The sequence below is a fragment of the Canis lupus genome, chromosome 14 (genome assembly GCF_003254725.2).
Source record: "Canis lupus dingo isolate Sandy chromosome 14, ASM325472v2, whole genome shotgun sequence".
NCBI lineage: Eukaryota > Metazoa > Chordata > Mammalia > Carnivora > Canidae > Canis > Canis lupus.
In genome coordinates this window covers 41,105,368-41,123,427 of record NC_064256.1, presented here as the reverse complement: position 1 = coordinate 41,123,427, position 18,060 = coordinate 41,105,368, and the positions used below count along the sequence as shown (strand labels likewise).

The 18,060-nt window shown below is 41.9% G+C and overlaps 1 protein-coding gene across 1 annotated transcript in view; it reads left to right on the top strand.

The window, feature by feature from the left end:
* The window catches only part of JAZF1 (JAZF zinc finger 1), a 336,562-nt gene that overhangs the window by 21,785 nt on the left and 296,717 nt on the right, over positions 1–18,060 (top strand). The window lies entirely within an intron of this gene.

Below are 18,060 nucleotides of genomic sequence, written 5' to 3'. Positions count from 1 at the left end.
TGGGATGGATCAAAAATGATACTTTGTGGCTGACATTGCTATTAAGGGCATCTTAGAATCACAGAACTTGACAGCAGGAGGAGCCTTTGAGGACATGTAAGCCAACAGCCTACTTTCACACAAGCAATGTGCCTGCACCACCCCGTGCCTGCACTGTTCTAACTGCTGCAGACACAGCGGTGAACAAAGCCTTGACTGTCATGAAGCCTGCCTTCTAGATGGGGGACCTAGATAAGCAGCAGCAACAAAATGGTTATGTCGGGTAGTGGTAAGTGCTGGAAAGAACAGGAAAGCAGAAGGGGGTAGAGAATAACGGTGGGAGTTCAGGCTGTTAAGTCTTAGATGAGGTATTTATGTAAATCAGTGTTGCTCAGCCCTTTCTTCATGAAGCCCCTCCCCAGGAACTACTGTAGACATTGTTCCGTATCTTCCCCCTACCCCCGTGAAATTGTAATACTACACATGTCCTGTGTGGTTTTGGACTGTATGTCTATCTGTGCTTTGTGTATAAAGAGAGAGAGATTCCACCTCAGAACGTTTTCACCACCTTGGAGGCAGTATCACCCCATCTTTGTTAAGTTCTTTTTGCTATGGTAAACAAAACTGAAGTAGCTGCTTTTAAAAGATCACAGTCTACGCTAAAAGAACATCTAAATCCTCCAATTAATTATGTTTTTATGAATGAGGAATATCAGGGCAAAAATTTGGGTAAAAATTTTTAAAAATTGTTTAGGCCTTAGGCGTGAAGTCTAATTCACTAGACTCCAGTTTGCATGCAATATCCATGATAACAGGCTCTATCTACACTTGGAAGGATGACATGGGCTCACAGGGCTCACCACCCGCACCCCTGCCTGTCACCCTTGATGGGCTCCTTGTCCTCCACCTCAGCTAACTGAGCAGCCTGCACTCCCTCCTCATGCTGTCATGTTACCCCGTTATATCTCTGCCTAGGACTGGCCTCTACTGGAACCGTATTACTTACATATTTGTTCAACTGTTCTCTGTCTCCCTCACCGGGTGTGAGTTCCTTGAAGCAGAGACTCGGTCAAGTGTACTATCATTTCCTGGGCCCAGGTTAGTACATTGGGATGCTCTGACCAGCTGGCTGTCAGCCATTAGTGGAGAGCCAAAATGAGGAGTGAAGTTCCTTGACATCTCTTTGAGGGCTTGACATCACTAGGCCTAATTCCAAGTGCACATCAAATTGAATGCTTAGCTGCAGTCACTGTAGGGCTGCAGGTATAGAGGAACAGTTGGGAGGTATAATAGGACCCGGGTAAGCCCATGGTGAGAGGACCTGCAGGCAAAACTGGCCTTCCCAGAATCCCCCCTTACAGGACATCATCTTGAGCCTGTGATTGTTGCTCCATTATAGCTGAGAATTCTGTCTCTTGAGTTATGCACTGTACTGATGCAGCTGTTATCTTTATTTAATTGTGCAAATAGGATCTAATCTGGGGCCACTTGATTCTTTTAGCTTAGGTTAAAGAATTCTGGCTTTAGCTTGTGGTTCTTCTGCAGTGACCCAGGATATTCATGCCAACTGAGATCCCTACCGTTCTCTTCCTCTTTACCTCAGGATCACGGGGGCTCTTAGTTGAGGCTCCTTGATTTCCAAGCTTAGAGGAAGACCAAAAGGGCTTTCTAGGAATCCTTGTGCTATGCCTACATTACGTTGGCTGCCAGTGGGAGGTAGACAATAGATCTGGATGGGGAGGGAGAGGCCTGAGCAGTATTAGGAAGTGTGTGTGTTGTGTGTGTGTGTGTGTGTATACACGCGCACGCGCTTGCACGTGCATGAGCATGTGCACACATGCACATGCACACATGTGTTCATTGTGGCCTCCTTTCTCCTAGGCCCAGGGATCCCACTCCCAACTAAGCTTGGGGAGGCTAAGAAGTGTTATCTTTAGGATCTATTGTCCGGGTTTAGTTATGCAATAATAATGAGAGAGTAGACAGACGTTAGGCAGTCTCTGTTTGCAGCAACCAAGATTGATGTTGACCTCTGTGGGTTCTGCTGCCTTAGAAGGTTAGCAAGAAACATGGGTTTGAAGCTTACATCAGAGATTTTAAAAAAGGACTCTTCCATTTCTTTACTTTTTGTTCATTTTGAACATTCCTAATATCTCAGACTATCTCACACCAAAATGTTAATTCATATATGTAGCTGCATGGTCTGTAGTTACACTGTAAGCTTTCTTCATAGGGACCCTGAAATGCCATTACTCAGAGTAGAAGCTTCTTTCTGCGTTGTTAACAGAAGCAGACTGTGGTTTGGGTGGATAGTACCTCTGTTCCATGAGGCTCTTTAAGGACAGCTTCCTTCTCTGTTGTTGCTCCATCATCCTCTAGGCCATGGTTGGCAAATTATGGCCCATGGGCCAAATTTGGCCTGTACTCTGTTTTTGTGTGGCTCACATACTAAGATTGGTTTTTACATTTTTAAATGGTTGGGAAAATATTTTCTAACATGTGAAAATTATATGCAACTCCAATTCTATGTCCATAAATAAAGTTTTATTGGAACACAGCCATACTCATTTATTTTCATCTTGTTTGTGGTTGCTTTTGTGCTACAATGGAAGAGTTGAATAGTTGCAACAGAGACCATATGGCCTGCAAAGCCAAAAAATGTGCTGTCTGACCCTTTACAGAAGTTTGCCAACCTTTGCTTTAGAGTATGGTCCTAGATTCTGGAATGATGCTGGCCTCCTCTTGCCTTGGGTAATCTTCAGCCTAGGACAAGAGGGACTTTGTTGTCATTGGGCACACGTGGCTACAGGGAGGTGGAGAAATCTAGTTTGCAAACAGGCAACCATTAACCATTTCTGTTAAAAGGAAGGAGAGTATAGATGTTGGGGAACATTTAGCAGATCATCACAGGATGTGTGTATGTGATATGATCTTTTTTCTGTTTAAAATCCACTGTGGTTGAAGGATAGTGATGACCATCTTGATTTATATACAGTGTTCAGTAGCTTTGATATAAATAAATGCAGGAAATGTATTGATGGAAGAGGACTTACTCATGTGCTTGTTTACTTGTACATTCATTCAACAAATATCTGATGAGAATGGTAACTCCTTCTTTACTTGGTAGTATACTCTGTTCTGGGATCTGAACTTAACTTTATTATAGCGAGTAGGTCTTCCTACTTATGCAGTGGTTCTCAAAAATGCAGTGATCCCCAGACCAGCAGCATCATTGTCTCTGGGTACTGTACAAGAATTGCAAATTCTCAGCACCAAGTCCCTTGTCCCAGACCTATTAAAGCAGAAACTATGGGAGTGGGACCCAGCAACTTATGTTTCAGCATTTGGAAACCACTGCTGTAGAAGATATAGCCTTAATCCATAATTATAATGAGCAAATGGCTTCCCTCCCTTCACTGAATGAACATTTTGTGCTTTCAGGGGAATCAACAAACATTTTTTCCTCTTACTTAGATTCCTTATCAATAGTCTCTTGTACTCAGAAAATGTACACAAGTCAAAATAGACAAATCATATTTTGGCTCCAGATTGATTCCAGCAGACAGTGGCAGGCTCTGCCAAAGCCACGAAGTGACTCCCCATGAAATTGGCCAGGCGACCACCACCACCACCACCACGACTGCACAGAGCGTTCTCAGTCTTTGACTGATTGCTCTGTGTGAAAAGGGGCCTTGACAGCCTTGACCCAGTGACTTTCAGATTCTGAGGAAAACAGACGCTTGATGCCTGGAAAGGAGACAGAGCCAACAGAACCTTTCGCAAGCAATACTTGGTTAAGGACTAATGGCTGTGGCTGAACAATTTAGGTGATTTGGTATTTAAGCATATGGTTGCATAGCTCCTGGCTGCCACAAAACGCCAGTGTGCTAGAGTGAGTGACAATTTGGGCTGAATGAATACTGTGTATACTAGGTACTGTACTTTGGACATTACCTGTATTAGCCTGTATAACTTCCCAGCCACTCTATGAGGTAGGTATCTTGTATTGTCACTTTACAGAGCAAAAGGCTGAGGCATCGCGAAGTTATTGTGCACAAGATCTTCTACCCAGTAAACGTCAGGGTGAGAATTTGAACCCAGGTAGTTGGGTTCTAGGGACTATATTCTTTACTGCCATAAAGCACAATCTCTAAAAGTAGTACTTGTGTTTGTACTTCTGTCGTTACACACATAAGTGCACGTGTACATGATACACATACTAGGCTATCCCAACCTGGATGTGGTTGTTTCTCCTGGTCTCCTTTGCTTGGGTCAGTGTGATAATTCAGAATTTGGGTGGAGGTTCTACTTGCTGCATGGCCACGAGTGGCCAAGCCCTGCTTTCTGTGTTCAGCACTTTTGCTGATTGACTCTGAAAGAGGAAGAAAGGATTACTTACTGCAGGCCAGAGAGCTGTAAGAGGTTCCCAAATTGCTCATTTCCCATCTGAATTTCTCCTCTTGCCTCATAACTAAAACACACTTTATTGGGGAAGGATGAAGACTGTATGACTCTTGGTGGCTTAGTTTGGTAATTAGTGAACTCGCACCTCTATCAGAAGAGTGATGCATTATTCCAGAGTCCTACAGAATGAGTTAAACCCAGAATGAATTATTTGGTTTGACTGATGTGTACAGTAACTGAAGACAGTTTATTACTAGGGTGGGATTTAATCTTCTTCCAAAATGAGTTCTCCTGGTATTCCGCACAAATACCCAGTCCCTTTAATGGGCCTGAAATTGAGTAAAATGAGAAGGTGCTAAAATAGTTGAAACAAGAAGTGATTCTGTTTCATCATCCATTCCAGAAAATATGCAGTATATTTTTACTATAGCCTCTCTTCCATCCCCCTCCCAGTCATTTTTATTAGTGATTGATGTGATTGCAGAGTGGTTTGGTGGGAAAAGCACTTGCAACCAAATTTAGTAAACCACAGGCCAATTTTATTTTTAGTTTTCTTGAACAAGGGCAGATAGCAGTTGCAAATAGATTACTGTATCTGCTTCTAAGCTCTTTCTTTCTTTCTTTTTTTTTTTTTTTTTTAATGTTTTGGCTCTTGTTCTCCTTAGTATGTTTTGTCTATCTTGAATATAATTTCCTTCGAGGAGAAAAGGCCATTCTTTTCTATCATAGGAACACAGGTTTTTATTTCAGTATGTAGATGTCACCTTAGTAATACTAGAAATTGAATACATTTGTAGTCATTGGTGTTACAGAAATTTTGAAATTGATTGTTAAGTACTGTAACTAGTAAATGATAGTTGGGAATGACAGATCATTAAATAATGGTTTAATATTGTCATCAGTATCCTAAAGCTGCCCAGTGATAGACTAATAAGGTACAAGCAGAATAATAAAGGATACAGTTTCACCTGGATAGACAATGACAGGCATCTAGGAAATAGTAAATGTGGTTTGGGTTGTTGGTTGATTATTAAGTGAATATTTGAATCCTGCATTTATTCTAGGGCGCCAGAATATTGGAAATGAGATTAAGTTTGCTCAGGGATCTTGAGGAGGCTCTATAATTATCAAATTTTAAATACTGGAAGGGTCCTAAGGTCTCAAACTCATCCAGCAATCTCACACAAGATTTCTTCTGTAAGAATCCTAACAAATGGCTCACTGCCATGCTTAAACATTGTGATGATTTTTTTTTTAAGATTTTTATTTTTAAGTAATCTTTACACATGGAGCTCAAACTTGAAACCCCAAGATCAGGAGTCACATGCTCCTCCAACTGAGCCAGCCAGGTGCCCCTAAACATTGTGATGATTAAGGGCACGTTAATTCTTTTCAGCTCCATTCTGGTCCATTCTATTGTTAGCTCTGATTGTGGGATTTTAGCAAAAACTGATCTGTGCTATGCAGGTTCTTCCTTATACAAGCCAGATATCCTCCTGAGTGGAGGGAAGTCAAGCAGGATAACAATCCCCCAAACCTTGGAAGCCAGTGTTAGGGACTGTCATTCATATACTTCCTTCATCCCATTATGAAAGGCCCAGATGCTCAGAATTCTCAGCATTTCCCAATGTTTTCCCTGGATTTTTCATTGTGAAGTTTTGACGGGGACTACTTTTAGATTCTCATGTTGACTGTTCCAGGGAAAATATGGGGTGGGGGTGGGGCAGAAGAGGATCTATGCTATGCAAAAAAAGTTATGGGTTTTCAGTTCCTCAAAAACTGAAAAGGCCCACAGGCCTCCAAAAGCCGACTTAGTAGAGGTATCATCATATCCTGACTATGGTGAGTGGTCACCCCACCATGGGCATTGCTAGACCACATCAATTCTGGTTGTGACATTTAGTGAAATAGGTATCTAGGGAAGGGCTGTCAAAAAATAAAAGCTCTGGAAACCTTGAACGAGGAAGAGTCCTATTGTCATAATGCTTAGCTTCATGAAGAGAACATAGCTACACATATGAGGAAGCCTGTCAAGGAAGAGAAAATTGATTTGTTCAATGTGGTCATGGAGGGTGAAGACAGACTCAGAATGGAAATTATGATGGCCCAAGTTTGCCTTAGACAGAATTTCCTGGTATCATCATCTGGAATGGACTCTTTCTCTTTCTTTCTTTCTTTCTTTCTTTCTTTCTTTCTTTCTTTCTTTCTTTCTTTCTTTCTTTCTTTCTTTCTCTTTCTTTCTTTCTTTCTTTCTTTCTTTCTTTCTTTCTTTCTTTCTTCTTTCTTTCTTCTTTCTTTCCCCTTGCCTTTTATTATGATTGAAAAAAAAGCTACAATCTGGATACTACTATTATTTTTTTAAAGATTTTATATATTTATTCATGAGAGACACAGAGAGAGAGAGAGAGAGAGGCAGAGACACAGGCAGAGGAAGAAGCAGGCTCCTCATAGGGAGCCTGATGTGGGACTCGATCCTGGAACTGGGATCATGCCCTGAGCCCAAGGAAGACACTCAACTGAACTGCTGAGCCACCCAGATGTCCCTACAATCTGGACATTAAATGAAAATTTCCCAACAGAAAAATTAAAACCATTTCTTTCTTACTTTTTTCTTTCTTTTTTAGATCACGATCTGAATGTAGAGTTTAGAAAAAAAGAGACTTTAAATAAATTGTTCTTTTTTTTTTTTAAGTGTAAAAGTGATGCTTTTAGTCTAGGCTTAATTCGTTTACAGAAGAGACAGATGCTTCCATTTAATTAATTTTTTTTCAGCAAACATTTTCTAAGAGGCTATTCCCTGGCCAACATTGTGTTGGGAACTGTGCTCAAACATGAGCCTACCAAGGTCTCTTTGGGGTTACTGGTGGCCCCACACTGCCCACACAGCTTCAGAGGAGGTGAGTGGGAGGGGCTGGAGCATGGGTATAAGGTAGTTACTGGAAGAAGGCCAAACTTAAGGGTGACCCTGGAACAGGGTCTAGGAGGAAGAGGGGTCTGAAGGTGAAGGGCAGATGTTTCCGAGCCGGTGACTGTGTGTGGGAAGGCATGGGTGGGGGAAGAGCAGGCTGCACTTGGCTCCCAGGGACTAGTGCTGTGTGGGACTCGGGGACCATGGGACAGGGAAGCGGAGAAGGGGAGCTAAGGCTTGTGTAGTTTTGGTTTTTCCTTCTCTTTTGTTAAACTAGAAAGTGGGGGTGGAGCTGCTGGCCTGGCAGTCCCAGGCTGTGTCCCAGGCTGTGTTGTTTGGTTGGAGACAATCCCAGGCTGTTCTCTGCCCAAGCATTTTTCTCTGTCTTTTCTTTTGAATCAAAGGGAAAATTGTCATAAACTGGAAATTGGCCCTTGGAAGTGGGAAGTTAGCCATAGCTCAACAAACCTTTATATGATACACATTTTTAATGTTCTGCGTAGAACTACCTATCCTCCTACATGCCTGTGGTTGTGAAAATGCAACACAGATTTACACAGGTTTAAAAAACTTTGTCATGATAGTTCTAAAAAACTTTTTATTTTAGTCATCTTTGCGTATCTCTATTTGTTTATCTGTGTATCTTCTTTGTGCTTCCTTGGTGTCATTTTTTCTCACGGTCTCTCCCCTTTTCACACCTTTGACCTTCCAGATACTTTTCCTGTATCTGTAACCCCTTCTCCAGTCACTGCTTCCCCAACTATTGTTCTTCATTAACTCAACATGTTACTCTTGTTCTTATTTCCTGAGTAGAATTTATTTTTATCTTTCTCTTCTTTAAAGGAAGACCAAATCAAGATTTATTTTACTTATGTGGCCTTTGATTTTTTTCCCCCTCTCTCTGAGTCAGTGGGAGGTAGACGAAATTAATATAATGTCTTACATGGAGTGTTTAATGTGCTGACAGGTGGTTAGTATAGTGGGTAATTGGTGAATGGGTTATTGGTGGGTCAGAGGGTCAACTTTTTTTTTTTTAAGATTTTATTTACTTATTCATGAGAGACACAGAGAGGCAGAGACATAGGCAGAGGGAGAAGCAATCTCTTTGTGGAGAGCCTGATGTGGGACTTGATCCCAGGACCCCAGGATTATATCCTGAGCCAAAGGCAGATGCTCAACCACTGAGCCACCCAGGTGCTCCAGAGGGTCAACTTATATCAGGAACTAGACTCAAGGTTTCATGAGTAATAAAGCAAGCCATTTTGGGATTCATACTTGTGGAATTTTATACTAAGTATAGAACTTTAGGGTACTTGAGTGGATCTTAGTAACTTGTTGGAGAGACGTGGTCAAATGTGGGAAAATTCTACACAGAAGAGATATGACAACTCTGTCATGACTTCATCAAAGCTACTTCATTTCCTTTTAAATCTATTTATCAGTAGCTGACCTGTAGCCTTTTTGTGTGTGAGTGGAAGAGAACATCATTAATCAATAGATCTGGCTAGATGTCACCTCTAGGTGATGAAATAATTAAGTCAAATTGAAACTCCTACTTCATGTCAGAATGGAACTTCATAAAGACATGAACCTGCTGATTTGTTTTGAGAAATTGGTGAGTTAAATGATAATGTGATAAATATTCTAAACAGAAATAAAAATAATAAGTGTATGTCAACATGAGCCGCAACTCTGTTTTTTACTGGTAATGAGTGTTACTGCGAAACTTTCACTGAATTGTGGCAAATTTATAACAATTTCAAAATGCAGAATTTTTAAAAATTTAAGTTTGACCCTCATGCTTGTAAAAGTAAACATATTTTATCCTCTGGTTTTATTTTTATTTATTTTTAAAGATTTTATTTATTTATTTGAGAGTAAGAAAGCAAGAGGAGAGAGCACGAGCAGAGTAAGGGGCAGAGGGAGAAGCAGACTCCGCGCTGAGCAAGGAGCCGGATGTGGGGCTCAATCCCAGGACCCCAGGATCCTGATCTGAGCTGAAGGCAGATGCCTAACCCACTGAGCCACCCACATGCCCCATCCTCTGGTTTTAAAAGTATTGTAGAAAATGAAGAAGATAAAGAAAAATATGAACATAAATTATAGAAACTTTAGAGAATATACAAAAAGCACATTCATAATATCTCCTCCCAGGGCCATGGCTGTAAACATTTGCAAGTATTTCTTTTCAGTCTTTATTTGCACAATTCGTTAAGTTACTATGTGTAATATATATCATACTTTTTCCATTAACCTTACAATGTAAACATTTTTACTTTTAGTACAAATTCTTTGTACATGAAAATTTTAACAGTCCCTTATATTGAATCTGTGCACTTGTGTTTTAAAACAGTTGATGAGTACACTTCACACACTTCAGGGTTCAGGGGCCTGCAACAAGAGAAGTATGTGCCCTTCCAGCCACATAGGCCTCCTTCCTGTCCCTTCCTGAGCACCTCCTGATCTCACTCCACTCTGAACCTTGAGAAAGCTTATTTGCCTCTTAGGAGAGAGAAGGTCCACCTAAGCTCTGTAGTAATCTGACTCAAATGTGTAGTACTCTCACTCAAATCTCACACCCATTTCCATTGGTCTGCAGCCAAGTGACAAAAAATACAGAGACACTGTCTCTTCAAGTTAGTACGTCATTTGCGTTCTTTATTCTGAGATGATGCCCTTTGGTGAGAGTGGGCACTAACCTGTGTTTCTTTTATGATAGGAAGATGATAGTAGTAAATAACTTTCTGGGCTCTTCTTTGGCACTTCACTTGTCTTTAAAGTCCTGCTTTCTGAAATCCTAGTCTGGGAGCAACTCTTGCCAGCCAGCTGTGCCAAATTGGTTGGCAGTTCCTCAGCTGTGCCTGACTATCTTTGCTCACCTCTCTTGCTCTTCCTGGGGTGCTCGTCCAACCATTGACAGGACAGAAAGTCTGGTAGGGTCCCTGTAAGGACCACCCTCTAAAGTCTCCAGACATGCTCTTCTGTCAGGTGGAGTGATCATCTCCTCTTTGTGTAATCCTCATTCTGCTTCCTCAGTTCTTTGACTGCTTTCTGGAAGAGTCTAGATGTTCCTTGAGACAGCTGAAAGACCTTTCTGAAGGAGCCAGGGAACATTCCTCGGGCTCTGGCCTGGGCACGGAGGTGCACAGCCAACAGCGCAGGGTCTCTCGTGAACATGTGCGTGCTCCATTTGCTCTGGTGTGAGTGTTGAGGGTGTTGCAGTCAAATTCAGACTGCTACAGTGTGCTTATTTCACCAGAGGAGGAGCATGGCAGGAGGAGAGTGGAAGAAGAAAATTAACAGTGTGAAGAAAACAAGATGATTCTGAAAAACAAGTGAATAATCTAGTAATTATTTAGCTCCTTGCCATATCAGATGCTTTTCAGCAAATACATTTGTTGAGGCAAATGTTGGGTTTAAAGACAAGTGAACTTTTTCTTTCCCACTGATTCAAATGGAAAAAAAAAATGTCACTTGTGTAGGAATTTATTTGAACTCACCGGTTTGGGCTTTCCCATTAGTTCTTTATTTCTGCTCTTACAACTAGATTCTCCTCCCAGTTTCTTACACTGAGAAATTCTCCAATAAGGGAGGCATGCCCAGGAGGGCTTGCCATAGACCACGAAAACAAGGCCCCATATGTCTGAGAGACTTGGGTGGGGTGGGGACCTGTGAACCCCCCTGTTCACATTTGATCTTCAGAGAAAAAGATAGATGAACCACTGCCCTTTCTTTCTCCGTAGACATTTTTCCTGACCCTGGTGACACACCTCTTTGGTACTGTTTCCAGTTTGAAGAGGCATGAAGAAAAAAAAAAGGCTTTTCATGCATTTGTTGACAGAGCAGGAGAGGGGATATGGTTGTCTGGTTCAGGTGGCTTAAATTGAGAGCTTGACCTGGGGAGCGGAGGCTGTTCATAGGCAACACAGCCTAGCTCATGTGTGAATGCTCCCTGACATCATAAGGTCTTGATTCCTTCACACAAATGGCAATTAATGTCAAGAAAGAAAACATTATCATTTTTGCTATGCATGACTTTGGATTGGAGAAAAGACTTGGATCTCATCTTTTCATTAATATTAGAACAGTATTGTACATGAAGCTGGTGTAAGTGGATGGGACAACCTTACCTATACTAAAGGCCCCTCACCTACCCCTCTCTGACCACATTAGCCAAGGAAGGTTTATCCTCCCACAGACTCCGAGATGCATGTATCATCAGTACAGTGCAGCTTAGCAGCAAATCTGTGACTCATGCCTGTTCCTTTGTTGCTCTAATTGTTCAAGTGCAACAAGTTTGTCCCCACAGCCAACTTGTGAACTTAGGGAGGGCAGGGAGTGTGTCTGACTCTTTTTAACTAAAAAAGATCTCTAACATCAACTGGGAACTTGGTTAAGTGTATTTTTTTTCTCATTAAACTTTTAATGGGTCTCAAAATTCTGTGACAAATTTTTGGTCAAGTTGTTTCCATTAAAAAGTACTGATTTTAAAAACTAATAGCTTAAAACTGACACACACACACCACATACACACACAAAACAAATGGTCCATGAAACATCCTCCTTTCCTTCTGAAGGTTTTATGATGCATTGTTATTAACCAGTCTTTTACTATTAAACTTAAATAACCAACTGACACAAACCGTTCATTTTTTTTTTTAAGATTTATTTATTTGAGAGACATAGCACGAGCTGAAGGGGCAGAAGGAGGTGGGAGAGAATCTCAAGCAGAGTCCACACTAAGCACAGAGCCTAATGTGGGGCTCAGTCTTGTGACCCTGAGATCATGACCTGAGCCAAAACCAAGAATTGGACGCTTAACTGACTGTGCCACCCAGGCGCCCCACAAACAGTCCTGAGACTATTGTTCCATCACTGATTAAGACCCAGGTGGCAGGTATCAGGAGTAATATTCATTTGCCATGGTGAGTGTTTGTTAAAAGAATGAATAGGTGAATGGATGAGTTAATGAGTGAAACCATTTCTTAGACTTCACCTTGATGATACCAAGGAGTTACTCTCAAGTCATATAATGCTCAGGTATGCTTTCTGAGAAGATTAAACATCAGGAAGTTAGACTTCTTGATGTGTAAAATGTTCTCTGAAGTCTATGTACAGCAGCAGGAAATTGGAAATATCCTAAATGACTAATGATGAGATAGGACTGGCCCTATTGCTGGTAGCCTCCAAAAAATGGTGGTTATGTAGCAAATTCAAGAAACGCATTTGGTAAGATGTGGTCCTAGGAGTGGCCAAATTATTGTATCCAAATTATATGTATCCTCCAAATATTTGGGAAACCCAGTTGCACAGGAAGAAAGAAAAGGAAATTCACCAAAATATGAAGACTGGTTGTTCAGATAGTATTTTATGAGGGATTTCTTTTTTCTGTTCTCCTTATGCCTCGGGAGGTAGCCAAACTGGTTTTAGAATGTAAAAAATTATATATATATTTTACTAGTAGAAAAAAATCTGAAAGAAATAGATCAGCTGTGAACAGTTTCTAAGTAAGTATCTATTTGGATACTTTCTAAACTTTTCTGAATCATGGGAATGTTTTTTGATTAATTTTTAAAGGGTAAACAGTAGTAGGTTAGCAGCAAGAACATAATAGTATCAAGACTGCAAGGTAATATTTTTGGAAGAAGACTGAAACTTCTACTTAAAAATGACGATTGTTGAGTTGCCTCAGTGGCTCAGTCAGTTAAGGGTCTGCTTTCAACTCAGGTCATGATCTTGGGGTCTTGGGATCAAGCCTTGCATCGGGCTCCCTGCTCAGTGGAGAGTCTACTTCTCCCTCTGCCCCTCCCCTGCTTGTGCTCTCTCTCTCTCTCTTTCTCTCTCTCTCTTCTCAAATAAATAAAATCTTTAAAAAAATAAATGAATAAATAAGAATGGCAATTGTTTTGGGCTATTTTGAATAGGAAGATACAAGTCTGCCAAACTTGATAAGCCCTGAGACCATCTCTGTTTAAGCGCTCAGCACAATAGCTAGACTGTTTGTAATGATGATTCTGCATCATCAAGTAAACGTTTAATTATGTTCAGTAGACTCTGTTTAATAAGGCATGGAATTAGTACCTTTTTAGTACTTAATTAGTACTTAACAGCATTTAATAAGATAAATTTCAGTTATCTGAAAACTCACTCATGCAAAACACCTGAAGACCCTGAATCATCAGGTATCATGGGGGTACCCCTCACACTGGATGGGTGGCAATCCGTCCAATATATGAATATTCTCTATAATGTAGAAATACTGTTCAATCAATAAGTGGGGGGAACGGCCTTCTCTAACTTAGTGTTGGTCTAATCTTTTATACATAAGTGATTTCATCAGCATGTTGGCTTCTTATTCTGGCTTTGTTTCCTCAGCTTACGTAGTCATTTCCAACTCTTTGCTTAAGTTCTTATTGACTTGCCCAGCATGACCCTCCCAAGAGGAGTCAAGTGACCAGCTAAAGCCATGTTGACATTTCTTTGGAGGACGGACTCAAGGAAAGTGAAGAAATAGCCTTTGGAGTGTTAGCACACTGTTCCACTAGGGCTTCTGTTAGGGCTTCTAGGAAGAATGTACACGTGACGTGAAGGAACAGAATACTACCCAGCAATGAAAAAGAAGGAACTCCTGAACCACTCGGCGACTTGCCTAAGTCTCAGAACCATTAAGTGAAAGACACAGGCTTTTACGGTGTGATTCTACTTATACGACATTCTAGAAAAGGCAAAGCTACAGGGGCAGAAAAATAGATGAGTGATTGCCTTGGGTCCTGGGATGGAGGAATGGGGTTTGGCTACATAATAGGCACCAGGGAATTTTTGGGGCTGATGCAAATGTTCTCTCTCTTTATTGTGGTGGGTTACACACTGTATACATTTGCCCAAACTCATCAAACTGTATACTCAAAAAATGGATGACTTTTATTTTGTACAAATTCTATCTCATTAAAGTGGTTTTAAAAAGTGAATACGGAGAGAGCTTCAGATCAGAGAGCTTCAGATCACTTTTTGTGCTCCTTTGAAGATGAATTCTTAGGAAACCATTTTCAGTATTGTTAACGTTTCTTGGGCGTCTACAAGAAACTCCTGTGCTCAGTGTTTAAAAATGCTTCACCAGGGACGCCTGGATGTCAGTTGAGCATCTGCCTTTGGCTCAGGTCCTGATCCCGGGATCCAGGATCGAGTCCCTCATTGGGCTCCCTGCAGGGAGCCTGCTTTTCCTCTGCCTATGTCTCTGCCTCTGTGTGTGTGTGTCTCTCATGAATAAATAAATAAAATCTTAAAAAAAAAAAAATGCTTCACCTGACATTACTTAGGGTTGAGTTTGAGTGATTGATTAAACTGCAAGGTCAGGGTAGAATTTATCCTCAGCTTTGAGTTTTCCTTGTCTCCATTTCAATATGTGCTCAGATGTGCTTTCATATTTGCTGGTAATGTGGACTAGGCTTGAGGAAGATGTCAAGGATGGGAGCTATCTTGTTTCGTGACACTCTTGGGTCCTTCATTCCCCACATGACACTACAGACTCACTATGGCCTCTGGCCTTCTTGTAATATTGAGTGTGTTGGTGTCTTTTAGTGGAAAATAATTTTTAAATCAGAAGAGAGGTGATTGGTCTCATTTCCCAAGCTCAATAAAAAGTGAATTGAAAAAGACCAATCAAAATTAATTTCTAGGTTTCATCAAAATTTATGTTTTATTCTCCCTTCTTGAAATTGAGTAATAATGTGGGGAAAGCAAGTATAATTTTTCAGCAAATTTAATTTTGATTTTAAAAACCTGAAGTAAATTAGGACTCTTTACATCTGTCCATTTTCCTTTATTTGGGGAGTATAATTTAAAGTCTCATTTGTAATATAAATGAGCATATTTCCTGCTAGATGATTATACTGTGACTAAACTGTGATTATATATATTTATTTTTGATGTTAATCCTATTGTTTGATTTAACTCTTTTCTTCTCTCTCTCTCTCTCTTTCTCTCTCTCTCTTTAAGGTAGGTGTTTTATTCTGTCTCCTTCCCGGCCATCCTCTGTAAGCTTGTCCCAGCCCGGGTGAGAGCCAGCCCCAAGCGCCCAGTGACAGTGGTGTCACTGCTGATTGGCAGGCTGGGCCTGAGACTCAAAGCGAGACTGCAGCTCCCATTGTTTCCTGCAAATGTCTGCCTCTCAGGGCCATGGAAATTGATGACTGAATAATGCAGTGTACACACACTGAGAACTTACGATTCCAGACAGAACAGTCTGTTTTTCTTTTGATGCAGTGTGTTGAGAATATGTGCAAATCGTTCTTGGTCCCATGCCTTCCGCTGTTTTATTTCCTCTAATATTTCAACCTTTTACAAATCAGCAGTATCTTTAATCTTGTTCTTATTACCAGCTAGGGGCTAAGCATTGAACTTGAAGCTGATTTGCCGCGTGACCTTGGGTTTGAATTCCCTTATCTTAAACTTGGGAGGATAGTACTGCCTGCATCCAAAGGGATGTGGTTTAGAAAAGCTAATTAGTGATTATAAAGCAATTTGTAAACATGCTTAGCAGTGCACAAGCTGTTCCAAGTTCTTTCCTTTCTCTTAGTCCTCCTACTCGGAACTTTATCTTCAGAGGTTCATTTGTTAGTTTGTTCATTCATTCATTCTTTCCTTCAACAGCTTTTTTTTTTTTTTTTTTAACAGAGCACCTTCTCCAGGTACTTTTTCTTTCTTTTTTTTTTTTTTTTTTTTTCTTTTTGGTAACAAGCCCATATAATGCTACACAACCACCCACCAAACTGCATGCCCATGGACTGTGCTCCCAGCCCACTGACCTGTGCCCACAAAGCCCAGGGCCACCCAGGGGGCCTGTCGGTCACCAGGCTGCACGCGGACTGCCTGGGACCATCTGCTGCATCCCCACCTGAGCTACAGCCTTAGGAACCCGACCCGAGCCACAGACCGCAACCATGTTGTGCAAACGGCCAGCTCCTCCTCGCACCTCTTAAGACCCTCGAAGGTTTCAAGCCAGTGTGACCCTAGGCAACCCTGAAATCCCCTCACTGCAAGGGTGGGCGGCGGCGCACCTCTGCGCTGGCACCCGGACCAAGAGCCCAGGAAGGCAGCTCCGCAGACCGACTCTGACCCAAACCACAAGGCACGTCCCTCTCCTCGCAGGTCTGCACACTGACCAGACCTGCAGAGTAAGAAAGCACGCTCGTCAGCATCCACCGGGCTCCATGCCCTGCAAACACCTGTGGAAGCACAGCCACCGGCATCTGCATTGAGGGGCCGAGAGCAGCCCCGCCCCGGGCTGGCTTTCACTGTGCGGGGTGCGTCGTGACCCCAACAGGGGCCTCATAGCATCCTTTCAGAGCACGAGGAAGCGTGAGGCCAGGGCCGCAAGGGCTAACATGCTTCTTTGGTGGTGGTCCTGCTGGAAGCCCCTCGTGCCTGCCTGGGCCCCACGTGTCCCACACACGTAGCCGTCGGGCTCCAGGTCTGGGGACACCGGCCACAGGAGAAGGCGGGCTGCCCGGGAGCCGCGGCCCTCCTACTGGAGGCCTGTGTTGTGTTTTCGGCCCTGGGGGGATTCAGCAGTGAATGAAGATGACTTTGCCCTTCTGGAGCTTTACATTTTAGCAGGAAAAGACAGATAATAGAATAATAAATAAGCTATGGCTTATGTCCTTAAGGGACCACTCTGGCCTCATTGATGAAACTGTACCATAGGTTCCTTTTACGGATGCTATCTTTTTCTCTCATACTTGGAGGATCCTTCTATAGTTCTTAAGACTGGGAGTAGGTAATGTTTCTTCTTGAAGCAGATGGGGGATCTTCAGTAATTGCTAGAGGGTAGAAGAAAGAGATCATCCACGCATTAGTTCCTTCAGTAAATAACAGCAAGTGACACACCTAGTACCTTGTGGTGAGTGGAGTATCATCATCAAAGGATGTGGTCTCTACCTGTTAACAGAGAGACAGACACGCTTGCCAAAATTTACGGTTCAGCAAGACACTTGTTCAAGATGTAATAGGTAGAAGCTGTACCTGGGGGAGTCGGGGAAGGCTGAACCAGAGAAATACATAGCCTTGAACTGGAACTAGAAGGATATGGATGAGTTAACGACATACACAAGGGTTGCTAGGGACTTTCCAAGCAAGAAACAGCACTGCAAAGGCCTAAGGCATCACAGAGCCTTGGCCTATGCCTGCTTATAATGAAGCCTCCAGTTCCTAAGGCATTCTTTGTTGGAAAAGTCTAGTTGGATCCTGGGACTGTAGATAACATAACAACATAAAAGTTAAATTGAGAGTCTTGTTGGAATTAATGTGATACTGCTCTAAATACAGCCCTTTTACCTAGGAAACTGGCCTGCTTTGAGTAGTGTTGGCTTCTTCCCAACACCTTACAGGAATTTTCTGGCATGCCATCACTGTGTACCTAAAGAACATAGGGTAAGTTCTTTGACTCCAACTCTACAGCTCAGAAAGCTGAGCCTTTAAAAAATTCTTTTCTTAAACCTTCTTTTCTGGTTGTCAGGCTATGTAGGAGCTGCTTGTTCATTTTGTTTGTTAACTTAAACTTTCTAGAAGTCACGTGTCTCCGAGTTGTGTCTAGATCAACTTTCTATTTAACATTTGGCTTGGGATTTCACTGGAACAGGATTCAGGCTGTGGCTGCATCTTCTGAGCCTGTGAATTTTTGTTCTACCTCAAATTAGAAGCTGGGATAACATAACCAACTGAGAGCTTCCTAAAACTACATGCTGGGAGTGGGTTTCACATGTGCTACCACA